Genomic DNA, 16,981 nt, shown 5'->3' on the forward strand with positions numbered 1-16,981 from the left:
GATAGGAATCATATTTCCTATGTACAAGGTGGGAGACATAAGACTCTGCGAAAATTATAGGGGCATAACAGTGTTAAATGTCAAATACAATAATTTTTGAATATCAATAGACATAGGTTGCGGTAATTATACTATATATTATAGTACCTAATTATAATTGAAATGAATATTTGAATGTTTTTGGACTGAAACTGAGAATTCTGTTGGAGGATGTCATTAAAGAGAACCTAAATTGTTCGAATATGAGTTATTACTTGCATTCTGATCCCGTACAAAAAAAATAGAAAGTGTTACATGTCCGGCAGTTTTAATGACTACTTTACTAAAACGCCATAAAAGCTACGAACAATTGCCTGTTCGCCTACTATACCGATATATACCAATAATAAACATAATTTAATGCCTTTTAATAAGATGGGTTTTTTTTTATAAAAATGAGAACGAATTTTATTTAAAGAAAAAGAGTAATTTATGTAAATTCTTGGGTTGTAGCTCTGACAAATAGATATTCATTTGCCTTGACTAATGAATAAACTCCACAATTTCACTTTACTCTATGTTTTCTTTAATAAATACAATGGATGCACAATGGCTGTAAATTATTTAATAATCTTCTAAATAAACATAATAAATAAGTAGAGTTAAGTAGACTTATTTTTTACTTGTATAATAATAAAAACAAATTGTATTACCCACAATTTTTTTCAATTCAACAGCCGCTTGTTGTCGTCAAGTCAACATAACCTCTTCTTTCAATTCTTAGAATAGGCTCTAATTATAGCTAACTTTAAAATTGCTTTTTGTCTTAGATCTGATGGTTTGGAATTAAAAGCATCAAACAAACATTAAAGTTATATCTAACATATTTTGGTGTATAATTCGGTGACCAAGAAAACTGTTGGGCTTGTCACAAGAAATGTTTTTGACAAAAATCTTAGTGAATAGTCTAAAAAAGTAGAAGTTTTAGATTAACCATATCGTTGTCATACAGAACACAAAAATCATTTAAATTATTGTTATATCCATGAATAAAAAATTATAGCTTGGACTTTAGCTACTCTAGTCCAGTAATGATATAATATGCCATACCAAATCTGAATTTGACAAAAGTTGTTCAGGTTATGACGAGTTTCAATGTAAATCAGCATATTTATACTTCAGTTTTAAAGAAATTTTGTACTCTGATCATGAAACTTTTAGCGATACAATACATATAACATTCTACAACGCAAACACTTTTTATCTGCAGGGGATCATTAGGGCGGAAGCTAAATGATTTAGTAAGACATTTGAGGTGACGTAGTAAAAGTGATTTATCAATATTTCATGACCGTGTTCTCTTTGCAAATTTAGAATAATTTAGGTTTTGTATGTTTTTCGCCATATTTTGGTGTTCTCAAAGAACACTGTGATATGAAGCATTATCCATCACAATTGGTGATGGCTTTTCTAAATTGATCTCATACGGTACCGGTCTCCAAATCAGATGGCTGTTACTCAGGTTCGCTCTCTTGGAATGGTTCGTTTTCGCTTGATTCATCCCTTAGATGTTCTTCAAGCTCTTTTTATTTACATTCGGTTAATTTTCTTTTCCTGAAATAAACATTTCTCATGATTAAAGGGACGTGGATAAAACATTAAAATTACTAGTGTGACTAGTAATTCGCGAGAACAAATTGTAAGATTATTATTACGATTTTATATATATATATATATATATATATATATATATATATATATATATACATATATATATATATATATATATATATATATATATATATATATATATATAGCAGTAATTTTTACTTACTAAACTAATTTTTATTTGGTAAGTTAACAAAAAATTGTTTTTTCTTTTTAGTTCAACCTTGTAAGATATTTTGTCTTTTTTAGCTCTTAATAATAATTGTAAACACAGTTGAAAGCTCGAGATTAAAACAGTTATAATATATATATTATAATCTTCATCATCATTCTGGCTTTACAACCCTGCGTGGGTCCTAGCCTCCTCAAGAATTTCTCTCCAGTCGGCCCTATCCATCGCCTTCCTCCGCCAAGCACGTATTCCCATATTTTTCATGTCTTCATCGATGTTATCAAGGAACCTTGTCCTAGGTCTTCCTCTTCTCTGACCAATGGGTCTATCAAAGAGGGTTTTTCTAGCTGGATCATTTTGTTCCATCTGCATTACATGGCCTATCCACCTCAGACGTTCTACCTTAATATGTTTTGCTATATCTGGTTCCTGATATTTTCTATAAAGGTTGAAGTTGTATCGTCTTCTCCACACTCCATTGTCATTCACTGCTCCATAGATTCGCCTTAGTACTTTTGTTTCGAAACATCCTAACATGTTTTCATTACTTTTGTTAGAGTCCAGGTCTCTGAACCATATGTTAAGACTGGACGTATTAATGTTTTCTAGAGTTTAATTTTTGTATTTTTTGTATTTTGTGTTAAGGTTGTAGGATCTGTGGTTGCGTGCTTATTTTCATATACTTCGTTTTGTTGGTGTTTATTATTAAACCCATTTTTGTAGCTGATTCTTTTAATGCTACATACGCCTTTCGTACAGCGTTTTCTATTCTCTCATCAATATTTATATCATCAGTGTAGGCAAAGATTTGTACTTATTTTTTTATATATTGAACCAATGGTTGTTATTTGCGACACATGCATTACTTTTTCCAGAGCCGGTTTGAACAGTATACAGGAGAGGTGGTCTACCTGGCGCAGCCCGTTATTTTTTTTAAAATATTCAGACAGTTCCCTTTGAATTCGTATTCTACATTAAACTTTTTTAAAAGTTAGTTTTGTTAAATTTACCAACTGATTTCTTATTCCTAGCTCTTTCATTGCTTTGAACATTTCTCTTGTAATGACAGAGTCGTAGGCTGCTTTGTAGTCTATAAATATGTGATGGTATATATTATCCATATTCCAGTGTTTTTTCTAAAATTTGTTTCAAGGTTGCAATCTGATGAATTGCCGATTTACCACCTCTGAAACCAGCCTGGTATTTTCCTACTATCCGTTCTGTATATGGTGCTATACGATAACATAGTACTGTGGAAATATTTTATACGCTGCATTTAGAAGCGCAATTCCTCTGTGGTTAGATAATTCAAAGATATCTCCTTTTTTGTGTATGGTGCAAAGTATTTCAATATTCCCATAATTGGAGAGATATTTCTTATCCATATTTCTTTTATAAGCTGCTGTAATGACATTATGGCATCATGGTCACCTTCTTTATATAGTTCATCTTGGACATTATCTATTCCGGGTGATTTGTTTCTGGCTAGTTTTTTAACTGCAACTTTAATTTCAAGAATCGTTGGTGGTTCCTCTTTCCTCTCGTCTGTTCTCCTTACCTCATATCTTTCGTCTTCCAGGTCTTCTTCTTCTTCCTCTATATTAAGTACCTGGTTAAAGTATTCCACCCATATATTCAGTACATATTTCCTTGCTGTTAATAGGTCGCCATTCTGACTTCGGTATTAGCTTGTGGTTGCGTTGAATTCTTTTCTGTTGATGTTAACTTTCTTACAGAATGCTCTGAATTGTCTCTCTCTGTTAAGGTCTTCTATATATTTAAGTTACTTACTTAAGTGGTTTCATTTTTTCTTGCGTGTATCCCTTTTCTTCTTTTTTCTTTGTCTGGTAATTCTCTAGAGTTGTTTTAGTTCGTCGGGTAAGCATCTTGCTGTAGGCTCCATTTTTTTCTTTTGTTGCATTTTTGCATTCATCGTCAAACCAATGATTTTTACGGACACCAATTTCTGTTCCTATTTCATCTTTCTCTGCTGCTTCAATATCTTTCTCCATTCTGGTCCAATAGGAGTCTATATCTCTCTGGCCTTCTTCATTTACATTTTGATTCCTTAGCCTGTTGGTGATGTTTTCCGAGTACCGTTCTGCAATTGTCGCATCTGTCCGATTTTGCACATTCCATCTTTTCTATCCATTTTATTTTCTTTACTGGTGTTTGAAATTGTAGCCCTCAATGTTGAGATCACTAGGCAATGATCTGAGTCTATGTTTGCGCCTCTATAACTTCTGCAGTTTATTACGTCTGTTCCATGTCTTAAATCTATTAAGATGTGATCAATCTGCCTCTTTGTTCTTCAATCAGGAGAGCTCCAGGTTACCTTGTGTATGATCTTGTGTTCAAAATGGGTGCTAGCGACTGTCATATTTAGTGATGCTGCTAAGTTTATTACTCGTAATCCATTATCGCTGCTGATGTTGTGTAGGCAATATCGTGGGCATGAGAACTCGCTCTCGTCCTATTCTTGCATTCATGTCACCTTATACAATCTTAAAGTCATTTTTGGAACATCTTTAGTAGACTTTCTCTAGGTCTTGGAAGAACTGTTCTTTTATTTCTTTTGTTTTATAATCTAACTTGTCCATATATTTCATAAATTTACCGTATTTTTACGATTATTTCGCGAACTTCCACTAAACACATGCAAATGCTAAAATCTGACTTGTAGCGACTTGCAGCGTATTGATTAGGGTTGCTTGATATACATCGATGCATAGAAAACATCTTCATTCATCATTCAATATATCAAATTAATTCGATATATCGGTTATGGTGAATATTTACCGATATATCGATGTATTTTATTCAATATATGGATAAAAACCTCCACAATTTATTCATTTATATTGGTTGGTAAAGATTGTAAAATATACAACTTAATCAAATTAAATAAAAGTAAGAGCATTGAAATTTTAGATTATGGCTAATTTTTGTGATCTCATACGTCCTATTGAACAAATTCCCCTTCGTTGGCTCAGTGAAGATGTTCGTTCAGTTGTAATGGAAACACCAAATAATAGTAGCAGAGTTTATTGATGAGACGTACACTATGGGTGTTGACCCGAGATTACTTTGAGTAGAGACTGATGAAGTTGATCGTTGAAGACTATCAAGTTTGTTGAGTGAATATTGATTGAATGCTTCTCTAGGCAAGAGATCTTAGTTTTATATAAGTTTTAATTGGGTCAATATTTTCGCGGACCTCGCGTGATATGTGTATCTAATTTATGTAAATTGTTTAACTTTGTCAGTACTTTTGACTGATGTCCAAATTATATTATTGATAATTGACCAAATGTGTATGTAACCTAATTAACTACGTGTGTGTATTTAATAACAAATAAATTCATTCGGTCTACTGGGTGATAAAATTATACTGTCCAATTTCGGATATGAATTCTGAAGATTTGATATTGGACACCTATCTTACTACATCCTGTATTTTCTCTACCCGAAACTATGCTCGTTCTTAAGTTTAATGTTTTTATTGATGCATCGGATACATGTTTCCGGATACTTTAATTCGATATATGGAAAATATCGATGCAAGCTTTCCGATTCATCGTAAATAGATTAGTCTTATCGCGTATAGTTTTCTTATGCGTACTTAACATTTTAGTATTTTTTAAGCAAAGCTTCTATACTGGCGTTGTCTTAGTTTTTCTCTATAGTAAAATACTGAGGCGAGCGTCACGGAACTAGAGCCACAAAATAACGTATTACGTGGCGCTACTTACTTCTACTACCGCAGCTTCTTGGTAAGGCGCTGTAAATAGTTGGAAGAGTCCATTTATATATATACCCGGTATTTTAGGCGTCACGCTCTTCCTGTAGAGTCCATTTACAACGTGTAAAATGTTTCAATTTTATTAAAATCTATAACAAGGACATCAACTAATAGCAGTTTTATGTAATTCGTAATTTGATGGATTCGACCGTTACTTGATGGAAATTCATTTTATATAACAATAAAACGCTGAAAACTTTGTTTTCAAAACTTTCACAAAATTTACTTCCACAATTTTGTGGAAGTTTTGAAAACAAAGTTTTCAGCGTTTAATTCGTAATTTGTATATGTGAATCATGTATAAATTCGTGTTTATTGAAATTACACGTGTAATAATAAATAAATAAATAATAAAATTACTGTATTCAATTTTAAAAATATTATTTAAAATTTAAAAATTTAAAACCACTTTTTTAAACATCTAATGGGACATGGGCAATGTACATATTGTCATCGTGCCACCAATCACGCACTTCGATGTTCATCGCCCTTCCTTCTGGAACTTATAATTAAATTTAATTGGTTGAGAAATGAAAAAGTTTCATATAAAAGTTAATTTATCTTTAAATATGGGACATTTTCGGATCTCAAGTCAGTAGTCGCGAGTAGTGTCTAACTCATGATTTTACCCGTGTAGGGTAGCTCCCTAGAGCACTTTGCTCGAAGGGCACTGTTTCTTTCTAAGACTCTGAAGCTGAGTTTTTTTCTTCTTAGAAAGAATGTGTTTTATTTCAACCACCTAATAAAACCACAATGGCATTGTCTCTTCAAGATAATGCCACAATAAGAGCGTACCGGCCAACTACGCAATATAACACCATATTGCGCAATAGTTGGACAGATTAATAAACATGGAAACTCGCACCAAGTTGCAATCAGTTTTTCATACGTTTATTAATTACACCGGAGACGACAATATTAGGTGCAAAAGGGTTAATGTTAAAAGAAATTTCCAAATTATTGTTGATCAACATTTGAAAGTGCACCCAACATCCAACAACAGTTTGGCAACCAATAGAACTGCTGTTATGTTTGTGTCCGTGCCAGGTTTTGTTGTAGTGACCTTAGAAATCATAAACGTGGCTATATTAATTAATAGTTATGAAGGACGAATATTTTAAATTGTATTTTTAACTGAAAACATGAGAATGTACTTAAAAATAACTGCCGTGTAAATAATTTTGGAATGTAATATATTGAAGTCTGAGAAGATAGGTGAGTGAGAGAAAAGAGCAGTGTTAAGATGAGTGATTTAACAAGAATAAACGGTTTCACTAAATTATATCGGAAAAAAAGAAGACACAGTACACACGAAAACTACAGAGGGACAACTCTTCCGATTGCCGTTTATAAATATTTTAAAAATACTGACGCATAGGTTAATAATAAAATGCCCTTTTTTGGGCATTTATAGACTTCGAAAAAGGTTTTGCTAGCTTTAAGCATAAAGCTACATGTAGTTCACACCTTGCTAAATCAAGAGAATATACTGAACTAATAAGTATATACAATAAAGCCGTAATAATTAAAATCTACGAAAGAGCAGAACAAATACTGATAAAAAGAGGGGTTAAACTTCTTCTTCTTCTTCTTTATGCTCCTCTCCTATCGAATATTGGATATAATCAAGATTATTCTGACCTCATTTACAGCTGCTCTAAATATGTAGTTCGTTTGTGATGGAACCAAACCACTCTCTCGTTTCTCATCCAGAACATACTTCTACCGCTCGTATTCCTTCGCCATGGTTCCTTGCATTTTTATACCGTTTTCGTATTTAGTAAAGCCTTATCGAAGATATATTCTGAATATATGTGTCATCATCATTCTCAGGTTATTCTGCCGATTATAGTCCAACCTCCCTTACATAGTCGTTCTTCATTTCTTCCCACAATTGTCTAATATTGGCTTCTCTGCCCGATGTTGTACCTGTCTGTTTCCTTCTGTCATAGTAAGTACCTTATTAAGTTTGGACGTCGCGTCATCTTTTTTCTTTAGGTGGATTGGCATCCTGGATTTGAATATAACTGCATTTTTACCAAAAGATGCCCACGCCAGTTTCATTCTGCTGATGATCTACAGTGTTGTTTATTATTGCATCTTGGACATTCACTAGCCCGTTGTTTTTGTTTTTGTCAAGTTCACTTTTGGCCAAATTCATTGCCAGCTGCATTTAGATCGCTTATAAATTTTTGTAGCTCTGCAGGATTATTAGCGATCACAACGATGTCGTTTGTAGATCTTCGATGGCTGAGGTATTCTCCATCAAAAGGTAGACCCTTATTCTGTCAGTTCATTTTGCTTAATATATTTTTTAGGATTGCGGTGAAGAGCTTTGGGATATTGCGTCTTCTTGTCGAATGCCTCTTTTTCTTCTTTAAGTGCCATCTCCGCGACGAAGGTTGGCAATCATCATGGCTATTCTGACCTTCGAGGCAGCTGCTCTGAACAATTGCCTTGAGCTGCAACCAAACCACTCTCTCAGGTTCTTTAACCAGGAAACGCGTCTTCTTCCTACGCTTCTCCTCTGGTAGTGGAAAATTCTGAAGTATTTTCACAAATTTTTACTTTGGCTTTTCTGTATATATTTACTAAAGTCTCTGTGTACGGTTTGTCAATGCCTTTATTGGTCAAAGCTTCTATAACTATCTTGGGATGTATAGAATCGAAAGCCTTCTCAAAATCTATGAAGGTTAATGCTAGCGGTATTTCATATTCTTTAGCTCTACTCATTAGTTTTTGAAGGATATGGATATGAACTAGAGTACTGAATCGACTTCTGAAGCCAGCTTGCTCTCTTGGCTGATTAGATCTAATGCATGTGTTAATCTGTTGTTGATGATCTTTGCGTCTTGATCTTATGATAGTTCAGAAATTAACCTGCTAAGATTTTCCAGATTTTTTTGCCAGCGTATTTAAACAGTTCCACTGTTATGTCATTTATTTCAGCTACTTTTATTTTTGTAGCGCATTCATTCACAAATATGACAAGAACAACATCACTGCGCTCACAAAACATAAAAGTGAGAAGAAGTATAAATTTCACTTCGAAAACAGAAAAAATTTTAACTTAGTGAGAGCTTCTCGGCACAGAAACACTCGTGGTCTTGAGAGATAAGAATAAATGAATTAACTTCTGAAAACGGCGGATGAAAATCAATATAATTTAAGCTTAGGACACTAGAAGAAGAAAGTAAAATAGATGCAAGACAGCTGATCTCCAAATTACTAGATTGTCAGAAAGAAAGCTAGATAACTTGCATCAAAAGTTAAACTAGAAGCATATAAAAATCTGTACGATAAAGTAATATATATATATATATATATATATATATATATATATATATATATATATATATATATATATATATATATATGAAATGCCGAAAGCTTTTCATGGTTAGGTACAATTGAACCTAAGATAAATATTATTACAAAAATTAATACCAAACTCATCTACCTTTCGGGTTAAACCGCGTCCATTTTACTAGACTGAGCTTTAGACACCCTCTCTGATGTCTTCTTCAGGGCTTTCGGTGTCTCAATATCCCGAGTCCCGAGATCTCTACCCTACAGTGGTCAATACTCATAGTGGAGTCAGTAGTGCAGTCAGACAGAGCAAAATGAAGGAAAATTTAAAAATTCGCTGGAAAAAACATTATAGTGTCTCATTAAATAAAGAGTTATCTACACTAAAGAGAAACCTACACAAAATAACGATAAAGTCAAAGAGAATGATGAAATAAATACTCACAAACTAGCGTTCTTTATATTGAGTGATTTATGTTATTGCTTGTCAAATTGAACGTGATACTTGGCCGATTTGAAATTAGGCTCCACCCACGATGCGCATTCGACCACAACACAATTCGTCCTTATTATTTCTTGGCCCTTCGAAGTGCAAGGTACTTGTATAGTCTGCGACAAAGTTTTTTTTATTTTACTTATGTTTAAAGTTACTGTGTGTTGAAGAAATATCGTATTACAATAGATTTGACTTTTTAAATAATTGTTGTCGTATTTTAAATTATAAACATGGATATTAATTCAAAATTAGAAGGCAAAGTCTTGTCTGGACAAGCGAGGGAGGTAATAGCAAATGTAATTATTTTTATACAGAGAGAAGCGATGCAAAATCCGCATGTTAAAGATGTTAAAAAAGGTCAAGAGCGTGCTTCCTTAGCAACGGGAGTAAGTATAGCCATTATAAAGGAGTGGCCTTTAGCCATTAGGCGTTCTTTCGACGCCTAACAAAAGAATGAGATCTGCCCCAAAATCCAACTTGGGCGATTTTGACAAAGGTTTAAGGTAAAGAAATAAACAACAGATTAAAATATTTATGACTTACTGAAATGCTAAAATGCCGAAGATCCGAAGAATAAATGACTATAATATAAAATATTACGACAACTGTAGTATAAAAATTAAGTAATAAATGTTTCGTCGGTATGTTCCAGGTATAAGATTAACTACTGTTCTTTTATTCTTATACAGTTTACTGTAACGCAAATGTAAAGCTTTCACCTCTGCCAATATTCCTCTTATAAAATTACAGAACGAGACATTTATAGAAGTGTTCGAAAAAAAAATCGGTTGCCTGTAAAGTCGATTTTACGGGCGAAGATTTTACGTGACAACGTCTTTTTCTCGGTAGAATATTTATTGATATGACTGAATTACGATTGATTGCAGAGTGATTTAAACTAATAATTTACTTAACACTATCAACATTTGTCAATAGTGTGACATAACCTATAAACTCAGTTTCTCAACTTTTGTGTCAATCTAACAATTAATCAATCAATCATAGTTTACGATAATGAAATATTAGTGTACAATTATTTACCTTTATTGTTGTAGTTGTTGTAAATGACGAATCTAAGCACTCCACATTTTCACTACAGACACAGCTGACGATACTTTAACCACACGTGTGAACTTGTATTATGACGCTTTCTCGGTTTTCTCGAACGCCAAGAACGCTCGAGAAAGACAGAGACACAAGCACGCACCGATTCAACGCGCCTAATTCTCTAGTGCTGCGCGCGCAGCGGACCGATCATGTTTGAGTGGGAGAGAGACGCAAGGCATTCGCCGGTCCGGCGGGCCTCTCTCTCGTTCGGTGACTCATCGTAACAGACGTGAGCGGGCGTTACACTTTTTCATGAGTGACTCCTAGCCACAACCTAATTTAAGACGTTGTCACGTCAAAACTGCCTCTTCAACATGACTGAATGGTCAATATGAATGAGTCAAATAAAATATAATTATTAGAAGAATTTTTTTACCAAGTAACAAAAACAAAATATTTTGTATTTTGAGAAAAATTTCCGAAGGAAACATTGAAACGTCAAAATAACATACAATATAGACATATTATAGAAGTTCCATTAATAAATAAGGTCACTCTCTGTAAGCTTGTAGTATGGAGTGTACCAACGAGGCGAAGAAATCGAGCGCATTATGTATCTCTTTTCCTCCGAATGCGTTCTCACTTAATTTTCTACGCAAGTGGACAAATTTGTCAAGTATCACCTTAAATTTGACAAGCTGTACGTGATTGTGCGAAAAAAAGAAAATCATTTATATCTGCGCTATACGCGAAACAAATAGACTGTTTACTTTCTTCTTCCGTTACGTTTACATAATATCATAGAACAAATTTTTATTTGGAGAAAGTTTGTTAATGTGCCAATGTTTGTATTTTCCAATTACTTTATTTATCGTATCACTGGCCGATTTATTGGTCTACTATTTTTAATCATTTAGAATACAAACGAATGGAATTTTCCATCAAAACTGGCGTGATGTTAATGTTAAGTAGATAATTGTCACGGATACATAAATTATATCAGATAACACAAAATGCCAAAATAAATAAAATCGTCCGCAAAATGAGGTATGTACTTAGTTTACAATTAGTAGCAATATCTATGTAATGGTATTATTAGTATTGTTTATATAAATGTAACAAACAATGTAGTATCAAAAATAGTCCAGTTTTGTCCAGATGTATATTATTAAATAATGTCAAACTTCTCTGAAGATAATACGACCTTATCAATCTCTGCTTGTATAGTTAAAAGATACGTATAAATTGCAATAACTCCATTACAATTCTTCTGCATAAAATTGGTGATAACATGAATATAGAAAATTACCAATTTGTCTATTCAATCATCTATACAAACGGTACACTAGAATAATAATCATTCAATTGTAAACAAAATTCGAACTTTATGAGTTAAGAGAATAGGCTGGATTTTGCTCAAACTACGTTACAACTGACCACCTACAGTGCACAAAAGTTCTGATAAAAAAATCTACAGAATACAATAGACTTCCTAGTTCTAACGTTTGTAAACTTCCACAAAAATCATTTTACTACCGAACTACCCGCACTTCTAAAGGCACTAGAAGAGTGTCTAATTGGTCGTAGATACACCAACATTATACAAAATATACAGAACAATGCTACAACTATAAATCTGCACAGTCCTACGAATAAGATACATATCAGGAGAAGTGTTCAATAGACAGATACTTTTTTTTCGTTTTTTTACGAGGGGGTGGTCAAAATGTTCGGAACATAATTCAGTACTAGAAGGCAGGCAGAATAACCTTCCAGCCTCGATTATGAAGGAATCGTAGCCATCGCAGCGTAGCCATGATGATATCCGAGACCTGAATGAGAAATGAAGAGGTTGTTCGGACACCATCGCCGTTAATCTTAGAGAACTATCTGCTAAAAAAACACCCTTCTCAACCATGAATTGCCGATCATTTACCCGATCTCTCATTCATGCACAATTCTCACGCATTTTCGTACTTTCTCACTACGGCTGAACGATTGTCTCCCTCTGTTCCTCCCTGTTGATGTTCAATCTCGCCTCTTCTCGTTCTGCCTTATCGACTTGCTTGCTCCTGGACACCTTGCCTCCCTCCGGGTAGCCTTTCTTCTTGTTCCTTTCTCTCCAACGTTCTCTTTACATACCTCTGAACTGCTTTCCACCGATCCGACGACTTATGTATCTCCTTTAGAAGTTCCATGACTGATTGCACCCTACTTCCTAGCTCTCTCTCTCTCTTCTCTCTCTCTTTCTCTTTCTCTCTCAAGAGTGTGTGAGACAAAGAAATAATTCTGACAGAATGGGAAACAAAGAGATAAAAATATTCTGTTACGCAGACGTCGCAATAGTGATAGCATAAAATGAAGATAGTCTGCAAAGACTGGTCCACAGATTTAACATAAGAGCAAACGAATTTAATATGACAATCTCATCTCAGAAAACTAAAACAATAGTAGTCAGGAAAGAACCAACCAGATTCCACTGAGCCCCTCTCCTCAGATCGTCCCATTTCTCTTGCCACTCTATAAACCCTTTTTTTTAAACGTTCCATAGCTATGTCTTCATTTTTTTATCGTTTACTCTGCCTTTTTCCTTCACTAGCATATTTAAACCTTATTTTACATTTTCCGAAGCAACAAATAATCGAACCAAAATTCAAAAACTGCCGTTGTAAACCTTTGCCCATCTACTACAAGTTGAATACTCCAAATAATATATTAAATTACTCGATTTTTACCTGTAGCGATTTAAACGAAAAAACTGTCATTTTTGACTTTTATTTTCCAACCCATTTCCAACCTATTTTGACAAAAACCCATTTCCAACCTGGCTGGGTTCCCAACATGGTATTTTTTGCCTTACTTCCCTGGTGTAAAAGCTCGCAATGTAAAGTGATAGAATAATTAGAGAAGTCAGTGCGCACCCAGGGGGGTTTTGGGGGTTAAACCCTCCCCCCGGTCACTATCCAACACTGTTATTCATAAATTTTAAGGACTCAAAAATTTCGGTGACCAACCAACCTCCCCCCTCCCACAGGAAAATTCTAGCGCCAATGAGAGAAGTAATATATTGAACACGGAATAAATCCAAACGGAAAAGATTAAAATTAAAATTGAAGCAATATGGCACTTTCAAAGTACCAATTTTTTACCAGATGAATGAATATACTTAAAATAAAAACGAGAGGATGAACCTGGAACGAGATCATTAGATGAATTTTCGCAAACACAATGACTGGACTATAATATTCTACGTATCTTATAAATTAGGTGCTATAAATATTTACTGTGCAAATTTAGCGAATAAACTTTGTTATCTAACGTAAAGCTATCATTAAACGGCACAAACAAATTTGATCATTTCAAAAATAGTTCAACGATCTTTAAACTCTGTTAGATATATCACAACTTGCAAAATGTAAAAAATTTCATATACCTAAATGTTTTCTGGTTTAGTCGTCTTATCTTTTTCTTCTTATACACTTTTATCGGATTCAACCTTTGGCATTTACGTCTGGTTTAACATCTTAATTGACTAATAAATGAGTTAATTAATTTGATTAGGTTCGTTGTAAGATGAATGCTTTTTTATATAAGAATACAAGTAAAAAGTTATAAGTTTAGTTCGGCCTATCAGTTTTGAGAATTATAACCCATTTCCGAATTCGATTAGAAACTTTAGAAAGTCTCTTTGGTTTAAAAGGACATTTTGATAAAAAAAAACTAAATTTCTACGGAATTCGAGGTATTTCTTTGAATTTATTTCAATCTTATTTAAGGAATAGGAAAGAACTAGTTAGAGCAAATGATACTGACTCTAGTCACAAAAGCATTGTATGTGGAGTACCACAAGGTTCAGTATTTAGTCGTCTACTTTTCCTTATCTTCATAAATAACATCACTAACTTAAAAAATTGATGGAAAAATTTTTCTTTTTGCTGATAATACCAGTATTACCTGGAGAAAATCTAATATTGCAACTCTTCATGCAACTAGGTATAACTTATCTACTTAAAATAAAAACATGGTCCGACTCTAATTTACTCTCTTTTAACGTGGATAAGACAGCAGCATTGTCCAGTAAAGTAGCTCTTCAACCCTTGCTTCTTAATAACAGCCAGATCAGTATAGTTGATTCTGTAAAATTTCTTGGTATTTTTATAGACAGGAACCTTAAATGGTCCCATCATATCGATTTGTTAAGTAAGAAACTAGCCTCAGCCTGCTATGCAATAAGATCTGTTTCGAAGGAAATCAATTTAGCATCTTCCAAAATAACATATTTTTCTTTGTTCGAGTCTTATCTTCCATATGGCCTCCCTTTTTGGGGTTCTAGTACAGCTGAGCAATCTGATGTTATTTTTAAATTACAATAAAGAGTAATACGGAATATTTTTGGCGTCAGTACAATAACACATTGCAGAAGCTACTTCTAAAATCATGGGATTTTAAATCTTCCCTCTTTATATATTTTAGAAACTGTTTCCTTAATTTCCGAAGTGGAAATTGAAACGTCAATAAAATTAATTTAACCTTTAATTGTGGCTTATTCCCATTTAAATAGTAATTACCAATAAGGGGTATTTCCAAGAGATATTTTTACCTACCTCGTTAAATTGCGTTACTTGCGCTCTCAGATATTTGTCTATATTGTTACTTTTACACTTACACTTAATTTTAATTCACTATTAATTATTAATGCATATGGACTTATACAATTAATCCAAAATATGCAAATATGCACTTAATATGCATTTTGCAGGTTTCCCGAGTTCTAGTGATTAGCATTGAAATGTATTTATATTAAATGTGAAAGAGGAACAAACAGTTAATGTCAAATTTGGTAACTCAGTCCTATGGCACGTAAAACATTGAGAATTTTAGTTAATTTAAGTAATTTAATTGTAAATATGACATTTAGAGATCAATTATTATGGTCATCAAAATTGATACAACCAATTTTAAATTCATTTCTATGAACTAAGAAACTTATAGATAGATTTTTGTCACTGCTATGTTGTTGATGTACCTACGTTTGAAATGAAATAATGAAACGTATGATGTTAAATAATGTTTTCCCGTACATTCTGTAAATTATTTTCCAAGCCTCAGAAGTAGGGGAGATAAATTTAAAGATAATACATATTTTTACAGGCTTCTCTCTTGCTTTTCTTTTAAAGTGTATCTACAGTATGCCCTTTTTAAATTCCAGCTGGTTATTTAAAGTTGGGTATCTTCTAAATTTACAAAACTCCTTTTTAACTCTTTAATTGCTGTTTCACAATCAGAATTTTACCATGGGACTGTAGCATGTTTTTTAGGAAACTTTAAAAAAATTACGGACTTGTAAGCTATTGACCTTAAATGCTAAGTTTTATTTTTGCCATTTACTTTTATAGCATATTTTAATTTTAAAAACTTCGAAAGTAAATGATTTAATAACATATTTTCTTATTTTTCAGATTATTTTGGTTTACTGGTTAAGAATACACGTAAGTATTTTAGTTAATACATTTTTATATACAAAGGTATTTCTTAAAAACTCTTCTGGTTAGTAAAAGTCCAACTAAAAAAGAACAAATCCCCACACAAAGGTGACATAAGTTTGCCTTGTTTTAACTTATCTTGGTTTTAAATGAACCAAATTATCTTTAATTCTTGCATATAGTACCGAAAAACATTCTTAATTAGTTACAAGCTATTTATTGCTATCACAGAATAATTAACCAAAGTAAGAGTATGTACTTCTACTTATCGTTTCTTAACAAATAATACTTTACTTTCATTTTAAAAACTATCCCCTTGCTAGACAAAAGCTTTAATCTAGCTTGTTTTAAATAAGCTTTTAAATGCATGACAATATATGGTCGTGATATCAATATATTAATTTTGTGTAACAGAACTAATAAAACAAAAAATTAAAAAATATAACATTGATGATTATCAATTATGGGTTAAAACTATGATACTAGACTTTCCAACCCAGGGAACGGTGATGGTAAAAGCTTATGCCACCAACTAGACTGGTTCTAAACTTCCATATCTTTCCAATAGACTCTAAATTCACTAAATAACTTGCATACAATTTTGGCACTTTACAACAAAACTGCTAAATATAAACAAAAAATGCTAAATATATAATAAAAATGAAACTAGTATATCAAAATTAAAGAACACTTAAAATATTTACGTATCTTTTTACGGGAGAAAACGTTGTTTTTACTTTACTTAAACATTTCTACTGCTCCTTAGCTTAAGTGCTTAGAATATACTGACCTCGGAGCTACAAAAGGCGGGAAAGGGCCAAAAATCACACACATGTATTGAAAGTGTTTTAAAGTGATTGACTGATTTCAAGCACATTGTCAAAGACAGTGATTTTTAAAATAAATTAAAATATTCTTTTTATATTTTCCAATATTTTGAAAGTTGTAAGATAATCCAGTTCGAAGGACCATAGAATGGAAAGGAACTATCACGAAATTTTCTAACTTAAATAAGAATAATGGCA

The 16,981-nt window shown here is 32.9% G+C and overlaps 1 protein-coding gene across 2 annotated transcripts in view; it reads left to right on the forward strand.

The window, feature by feature from the left end:
* Gbs-70E (Glycogen binding subunit 70E) overlaps window positions 1–16,981 on the forward strand; it is a 200,491-nt gene that overhangs the window by 77,418 nt on the left and 106,092 nt on the right. For both annotated transcript variants that reach the window (XM_072531827.1, XM_072531826.1), the window contains exon 2: window positions 15,933–15,962. The gene's annotated coding sequence lies outside the window, so the exon portion shown is untranslated. The remainder of the gene's footprint in view (window positions 1–15,932; window positions 15,963–16,981) is intronic.

Source organism: Diabrotica undecimpunctata, chromosome 5 (genome assembly GCF_040954645.1).
Source record: "Diabrotica undecimpunctata isolate CICGRU chromosome 5, icDiaUnde3, whole genome shotgun sequence".
Taxonomy (NCBI): domain Eukaryota; kingdom Metazoa; phylum Arthropoda; class Insecta; order Coleoptera; family Chrysomelidae; genus Diabrotica; species Diabrotica undecimpunctata.